Source organism: Heterodontus francisci, chromosome 12 (genome assembly GCF_036365525.1).
Source record: "Heterodontus francisci isolate sHetFra1 chromosome 12, sHetFra1.hap1, whole genome shotgun sequence".
In the NCBI taxonomy this organism is placed as follows: domain Eukaryota; kingdom Metazoa; phylum Chordata; class Chondrichthyes; order Heterodontiformes; family Heterodontidae; genus Heterodontus; species Heterodontus francisci.
Genome location: NC_090382.1, coordinates 57,556,152 through 57,564,747, shown reverse-complemented (window position 1 = coordinate 57,564,747; position 8,596 = coordinate 57,556,152).

The window sequence follows — 8,596 nt, the reverse complement described above, 5'->3', positions numbered from 1 at the left end:
GAGGGCAGTATTACAAAATGATTATCTCTTACCATAAATTACACTCCCTCCTCACTTAAAAAAAAAATGATTACCTTACAACATAATATGACTCAACCAATTTCAACAATACCTGCAATTTAACAGGTTGGGTTGCATTTTTGTTTTTCCTATAATCACAACCTATATGCATATGACTGGTAGAACCAGGGTAAATTTTATCTATATATAAAAATTTATTTTGCCTCAGCACCTGTATGTGTATAGCCCAAACCATCATTTGACAAGAAAAAATGAAAAGAACAACTTCTTTCCTGAAATAACACTATATATGTGTATATATATATATATATATATATATATATATAAAATGTATCTTGTGCTTTGTGTACAATTTGCATACACACAGTAACTGCATGACTTCAAGTATTTCAACATACCTTTTATTTGACCAAACTTAAAAAAAAATCTTAATCTGTCTTGGAATGGGAAGTAGGCTTATACTTCCAATTTGCTTATTCCTCTTTAACTTCTTGCTTCTTCTTTCCTACATACTCTTAATTAACCTATCTTGCTTCATTCTTTTTCAGTCCAGGTATCTTCTCCCATTTCTATTTCCATTTCCCTGAGCTTGACTCTGCTCTCTCAATGTCTCTGACTGTGTCAAACCTGAACTTTGACTTTGATTACCGACTCCACTTAATGGTTGGGACTGCGACATTGAATGACTAGTCTTAATCAAAGCCCCTGGTTCACTTTGTTCTAATGGTGGATTCTGTGATACTGGCACACTTTCAGTTTCTTTGTGACTTTCCCTTCTTCCTGACTTCCACTTGGGACCGTAGGAGAAAGTTGGACTATAGGAGGGTTTATCATGTTCTCCTTTCGTCAAGATTCCCTCATTCAAGCAAATGATCTGCATGACATTGATGGAGTCTCTCTCCAATCTTCACTAGATATGCAAATTCACCTAGTCTCTTTACAACAACTCTAAACACGTACTTCACCTTACCACCTAGGTGGTTTTTCATCATGAGCTACTGACCAGCACTGAACTCTCTAAGTTTTATGCATGGTATATCATAACTAATCTTCATTTTGTCTTGCTTTTCTCTTGCTTTGCTATTGATGTCAGGCTTAAGCAAACTAAACCTTGTCCAAGGTATTTGTTTAAACACCATCTCATTACATGAGTAACCTGTTGTAGACCGTGGGGTTATTCTTTAAGAGAACAGAAAACTGTCTAGCCTATGTTGAAGGCAAACATGGGAATCACTGCCTAGCTTGTCACCCAGCACACACTTCTGCAAAACCGCTTTACAATCTGCACACTCCTTTCTGCAGCACAATTCGATGCTGGGTGATATGGTGGTACCAGAGTGTGTTTGACTCCATTCTTACTCAGAAATATTCTGAACTCTTCTGACATAAACAGTGGGTTGTTTACTGACACCAACACCTTGACAACCCATAAATAGCAAACCAACTTCTCAAAATCTCAACAGTTTTGGCACTTGTGGTATTAGGCATAAACTCAAAATTTATTTACTTACTAAAACTATCTACCGAAATGGAGTACTCTTTTTTTTTTCCTTCCACTTCAAAAAAATCAACAGGTTCCCATAGTTTCTTTACATTTTAATGAGGAATGAAAGGAAATTTGCGGGAATCATTTTCTCATTCTGAGACATGCTTCACAACTTTTCACCAATTCTTCAATATCTCTATCTAACTTTGGATACCAAAAATAACTTCTTGCGACTGCTTTCATATGGACTATCCTGCTGTCTTCACCGCCCAGAGTGTCTGCAGCCACGGCGTGCGGTAAGTCCATTGAGGTGAAGAAGGAGCAGCGGGACCCTAGGGAAGTCTTGAGAAAAGGTGCCCCGATCACCCAAAAAATCCACGAACGGCCCTCCCGGCCGCAACTTCAAAGCGCCCGCGGGAGATGGCTCGGAGAGCATCTGCAACGCACTGTCGGCAATGCTGCATGCCTTTATTTAAACCACTGCAAAAAAAAACCCATAGCGAATGTAATCACCTCTGTAAGTCTGCCAAAAGATGCTTCACCTCCCGAAGGACGTGGATGAGCTTTGCGGATGTCGATGGTGGGCACTGAGGAAATGGCTTATTACCTGCACCCGCTTTCCCCCCTTCCCCCCCCCGTCCCCTTCCCTGCTCCACCCTCTCAGCTCACCCCCTCACAACCCCGTCCCAGCCCGCCCCCCCCCTCGCACCATCTTCCCCCCGTACCCCCTTCCCCTGCACCCCCCCACCCCCTTACAGCCCCCTTCCCAGCTCCCCCTCGCACCCCCCTCCCTCTACCCCTCCCCCTCGCATCCCCTCCTCCCACCGGCACCATCCTACACCTGTGTAGGGGCCCCAACAACCCCACTGCCTTGTGGGCGTCTCGGGAGAGACCAAGGCTAAGGGAGTAAACCCGAACAGATAATCCGGAGCGGAACCCCGTAGGCGGTCATGTATCACCTTTGGCATGTTTCCGGCAGTTCCTGCAGCCATACTGGTGCCAAACGTCGTGCCCTGCACTCCTTTGGACCCCACCAGAAAGGCCGAGAGGGGGGTTTTGATGACTGGGCAACTCTCAACCTCCATAAACTTGCCCAGGCATGCGCCATGGAGAGGTCACTCCGTAGTTGCCTCACAGCGACTGAAACAACACGGAAGGCAGCAGTTACAGGTTATAAGTCCAGATAAATTGGCGTAGAAACTGGGCAACACGGGTTGCCTTTGTCGGTGGGAGAGGTCATTGCACCTCACTGGACAGCTACCGCCCGCCTCAAACCGGGCAGCCCCCGGTCAATAAGGTTCTGTCCCGCCACAGTCTACCTGCTTCAATGGGTGCTTGGAGCTCAGGGTCATTGCCCGAAAGGTGGACTGATACACCGCAGCAAACAACACGAAAAAAGGAAAGAAGGTACCAGCCCTTCGCTTTGCAAGCTGGAAAGTCAGAACTATGTGTCCTGGCCTGTTGGAAGACCTTACATAAATCAACGATTCTCGGAAGACCGCCATCATTAACAACGAGCTCAGTAGACTCAATGTAGACATTGCAGCACTTCAGGAGACTCGCCTCCCCGCGAGTGGATCTCTAGCAGAGCAAGACTACACCTTCTTCTGGCAGGGCAGGGATCCTGAAGAACCAAGACAGCATGGAGTGGGCTTCGCCATCAGAAACTCCTTGCTCAGCATGATAGAGCCTCCCTCAAATGGCTCGGAATGCATACTGTCCATCCGACTGCTCACCACCTCTGGCCCAGTACACCTACTCAGCATCTACGCTCCAACACTCTGCTCCCCACCTGAAGCTAAAGACCAGTTCTACGAGCAACTCCATAACATCATTAGCAGCATCCCCAACACCGAACACCTATTCCTGCTGGGGGACTTTAATGCCAGGGTTGGGGCCGACCATGACTCATGGCCCTCCTGCCTTGGGCGCTATGGTGTTGGAAGGATGAATGAGAACGGGCAGAGACTGCTTGAGTTGTGTACCTATCATAACCTCTGCATCACCAACTCGTTCTTTCACACTAAACCCTGTCACCAGGTTTCATGGAGGCACCCAAGATCACGTCATTGGCACCAGCTAGACCTCATTGTCACAAGGCGAGCCGCCTTAAACAGTGTTCAAATCACACGCAGCTTCCACAGTGGGGACTGCGACACTGACCACTCCCTGGTGTGCAGCAAGGTTAGACTCAGACCAACGAAGTTGCATCATTCCAAGCAGAAGGGCCACCCGCGCATCAACACGAGCAGAATTTCTCACCCACAGCTGTTACAAAAATTTCTAAATTTACTTGTAACAGCCCTTCAAAACACTCCCACAGGGGATGCTGAGACCAAGTGGGCCCACATCAGAGACGCCATCTATGAGTCAGCTTTGACCACCTACGGCAAAAGTGCGAAGAGAAATGCAGATTGGTTTCAATCTCATAATGAAGAGCTGGAACCTGTCAGAGCCGCTAAGCGCATTGCACTGTTGAACTCCAAGAAAGCCCCCAGCGATTTAACATCCGCAGCACTTAAAGCAGCCAGAAGCACTGCACGAAGAACAGCCAGGCGCTGCGCAAACGACTACTGGCAACACCTATGCAGTCATATTCAGCTGGCCTCAGACACCGGAAACATCAGAGGAATGTATGATGGCATGAAGAGAGCTCTTGGGCCAACAATCAAGAAGATCGCCTCCCTCAAATCTAAATCAGGGGACATAATCACTGACCAACGCAAACAAATGGACCGCTGGGTTGAGCACTACCTAGAACTGTACTCCAGGGAGAATGCTGTCACTGAGACTGCCCTCAATGCAGCCCAGCCTCTACCAGTCATGGATGAGCTGGACATACAGCCAACCAAATCGGAACTCAGTGATGCCATTGATTCTCGAGCCAGCGGAAAAGCCCCTGGGAAGGACAGCATTACCCCTGAAATAATCAAGAGTGCCAAGCCTGCTATACTCTCAGCACTACATGAACTGCTTTGCCTGTGCTGGGACGAGGGAGCAGTACCACAGGACATGCGCGATGCCAATATCATCACCCTCTATAAAAACAAAGGTGACCGCGGTGACTGCAACAACTACCGTGGAATCTCCCTGCTCAGCATAGTGGGGAAAGTCTTTGCTCGAGTCACGCTGAACAGGCTCCAGAAGCTGGCCTAGCGCGTCTACCCTGAGGCACAGTGTGACTTTCGTGCAGAGAGATCGACCGTTGACATGCTGTTCTCCCTTCGTCAGATACAGGAGAAATGCTGTGAACAACAGATGCCCCTCTACATTGCTTTCATTGATCTCACCAAAGCCTTTGACCTCGTCAGCAGATGTGGTCTCTTCAGACTACTAGAAAAGATCAGATGTCCACCAAAGCTACTAAGTATCATCACCTCATTCCATGACAATATGAAAGGCACAATTCAACATGGTGGCTCCTCATCAGAGCCCTTTCCTATCCTGAGTGGCGTGAAACAGGGCTGTGTTCTCGCACCCACACTTTTTGGGATTTTCTTCTCCCTGCTGCTTTCACATGCGTTCAAGTCCTCTGAAGAAGGAATTTTCCTCCACACAAGATCAGGGGGCAGGTTGTTTAACCTTGTCCGTCTAAGAGCGAAGTCCAAAGTACGGAACGTCCTCATCAGGGAACTCCTCTTTGCTGACGATGCTGCTTTAACATCTCACACTGAAGAGTGCCTGCAGAGTCTCATCGACAGGTTTGCAGCTGCCTGCAATGAATTTGGCCTAACCATCAGCCTCAAGAAAATGAACATCATGGGGCAGGACGTCAGAAATGCTCCATCCATCAATATTGACGACCACGCTCTGGAAGTGGTTCAAGAGTTCACCTACCTAGGCTCAACTATCACCAGTAACCTGTCTGTAGATGCAGAAATCAACAAGCGCATGGGTAAGGCTTCCACTGCTATGTCCAGACTGGCCAAGAGAGTGTGGGAAAATGGCGCACTGACACGGAACACAAAAGTCCGAGTGTATCAGGCCTGTGTCCTCAGTACCTTGCTCTATGGCAGTGAGGCCTGGACAACGTATGCCAGCCAAGAGCGACGTCTCAATTCATTCCATCTTCGCTGCCTCCGGAGAATCCTTGGCATCAGGTGGCAGGACCGTATCTCCAACACAGAAGTCCTCGAGGCAGCCAACATCCCCAGCTTGTACACACTCATGAGTCAGCGGTGCTTGAGATGGCTTGGCCATGTGAGCCGCATGGAAGATGGCAGGATCCCCAAAGACACATTGTACAGCGAGCTCGCCACTGGTATCAGACCCACCGGCCGTCCACGTCTCTGCTTTAAAGACGTCTGCAAACGTGACATGAAATCCTGTGACATTGATCACAAGTCGTGGGAGTCAGTTGCCAGCGTTCGCCAGAGCTGGCGGGCATCCATAAAGACAGGGCTAAAATGTGGCGAGTCGAAGAGACTTAGTAGTTGGCAGGAAAAAAGACAGAGGCGCAAGGGGAGAGCCAACTGTGCAACAGCCCCGACAAACAAATTTCTCTGCAGCACCTGTGGAAGAGCCTGTCACTCTAGAATTGGCCTTTATAGCCACTCCAGGCGCTGCTTCACAAACCACTGACCACCTCCAGGCGCGTATCCATTGTCTCTCGAGATAAGGAGGCCCAAAAGAATCCCTGTATGCTCTTGATATCGGGTAAGTTAAAGCAGAAAAAGAAGGCTTATGACGATCACAAAACTCAATACTTTAGAAAGCCTAGAGGAGTATAGAAAGTGCAGGGGTAAAGTAAAAATGGAAATTAGAAAAGCAAAGAGAGGACATGAAAAATTATTGGCAGGTAAAATCAAGGAAAACCCAAGGATGTTTTATCAGTGCATTAAGAGCAAGAGGATAACTAAGGAAAGGGTAGGGCCTATCAGAGTTGTACAAGGGAACTTTTGCGTGGATGCAGAAGATGTGGGCAGGGTTCTTAATGAGTTTTTTTGTCTCTGTCTTCACAAAGGAAAGGGTTGATGTAGACATTGTAGTTAAAGAGGAGTGTGAAATATTAGATATGATAAGCATAATGAGAAAGGAAGTACTCGAGGGTCTGACATCCTTGAAAGTGGATAAATCGCCAGGGCCAGATGGATTGCATCCCAAGTTGTTAAAGGAAGCCAGGGAGGAAATAGCGGATGCGCTGAGGATCATCTTCAAATCCTCACTAGAAAAAGGGGATTTACTAGACGATTGGAGGTCTGCAAACTTTGTACCATTGTTTAAAAAGGGTACGAGGGATAGGCCAAATAATTATAGGCTGGTCAGTCTGACCTCAGTGGTGGGTAAATTTTTACAATCTATTATTAGGGACAGGATAAACTGCCACTAAGAAAGGAACAGATTAATCAGCGATAGTCAGCATGGATTTGTTAAGGGAAGGCCATGTCTTACTAACTTAATTGAGTTTCTTGAGGAAGAAACAAGAAGGATTGATGAGGGTAGTGCAGTGGATTTGATCTACATGGATTTTAGTAAGGGTTTTGACAAGGTCCTACATGGCAGACTGGTCAGTAAAATGAAAGCCCATGGGATACAAGGGAATGTGGCAGGTTGGATCCAGAATTGGCTCAGGGCCAGGAAACAAAGGGTAGTAGTCGACAGATGTTTTTGTGAATGGAAAGTTGTTTCCAGTGGTGTTCCGCAGGGCTTACTGTTGGGTCCCTTGCTGTTTGTGGTATATATTAATGATTTGGACTTAAATATGGGAGGCATGATTGGGAAATTTGCTGATGACACAAAATTGACCGTGTAGTTAATAGTGAAGAGGATAGACATAGACTCCAGAAAGATATTAATGGTTTGGTTGAGTGGGTGGAAAAGTGGCAAATGGAACTCAATCCAGAAAAGTGTGAGGCAATGAATTTGGGGAGGGCAAATAAAGCGAGGGAATACACAATAAACGGGAGGATATTGAGAGGGGCAGAAGAAGTGAGAGACCTTGGAGTGCATATCCACAGGTCCCTCAAGGTAGCAGGACAGGTGGATAGAGTGGTAAAGAAGGCATATAGAATGCTTTCCTTTATTGCCCGAGGTGTAGAATTCAAAAGCAGGGATGTAATGCTGGAACTGTATAAAACACTGGTTAGGCCACAGCTGGAGTATTGCGTACAGTTCTGGCCACTGCATTACAGAAAGGAGATAATTGCTGTGGAGAGAGTACAGAGGAGATTTACAAGAATGTTGCCAGGGCTCGAAAGTTGCAGCTATGAGGAAAGATTGGATAGGCTAGGATTGTTTTCCTTAGAACAGAGGAAACTGAGGGGTGACTTAATAGAGGTGTACAAAATTATGAGGGGCCTAGATAAAATAGACAGAAAGGACCTGTTTCCCCTAGCAGAGAGGTCAATTATCAGGGGGCACAGATTTAAGGTGATTGGTAGAAGGATTAGAGGGGACATGAGGGAAAACTTTTTCACCAGAGGATGGTGGGTGTCTGGAATTCACTGCCAGAAATGGTGTTGGAGGCAGAAACCCTCAATTCTTTTAAAAGGTACCTGGACATACACCTGAAGTGCTGTAACCGGCAAGGCTATGGATCAGGTGCTGGAAGGTGGGATTAGATTAGGCGGCTATCTTTTTCAGCCGGCACAGACATGACGGGCTGAATGGCCTCCTTCTGTGCTATAATGGTTCTATGGTTCTAACCTCTCTCTAAATCTTGACGGGATAATGACTCTTGAACCCCAAAGGAGACAGCCTTGATCATTCCTACATGTACTACTCTTGTAGTTCCTCACTATCACACTGTTTAGGCCAATGATTCATGACATAATTTAGCACTTTACTGAGCACTACATCCCTATGAGATTCTTCACTAATTTCTCTGGCAAGCATTGGCATGTCACTTGTAGATGTAAAGTAATTCACAAGTAATTCAGTGGCTATAAATGAATCTGTCTTCACGGGAAATTGTGAAAGAACATCGCATTAGCATGATCTGCTGACTTATGATATTTAATATTGTACTGATGGACCATCAAAATCAATGTCCACCTCTGAAGCTATGCTACCGCTTAGGATGTTACCCCCTTCTTTGAACCAAATATGATCATAAGGGCTTGGTGGTCAGATAACAAAGTGAATTTCCTA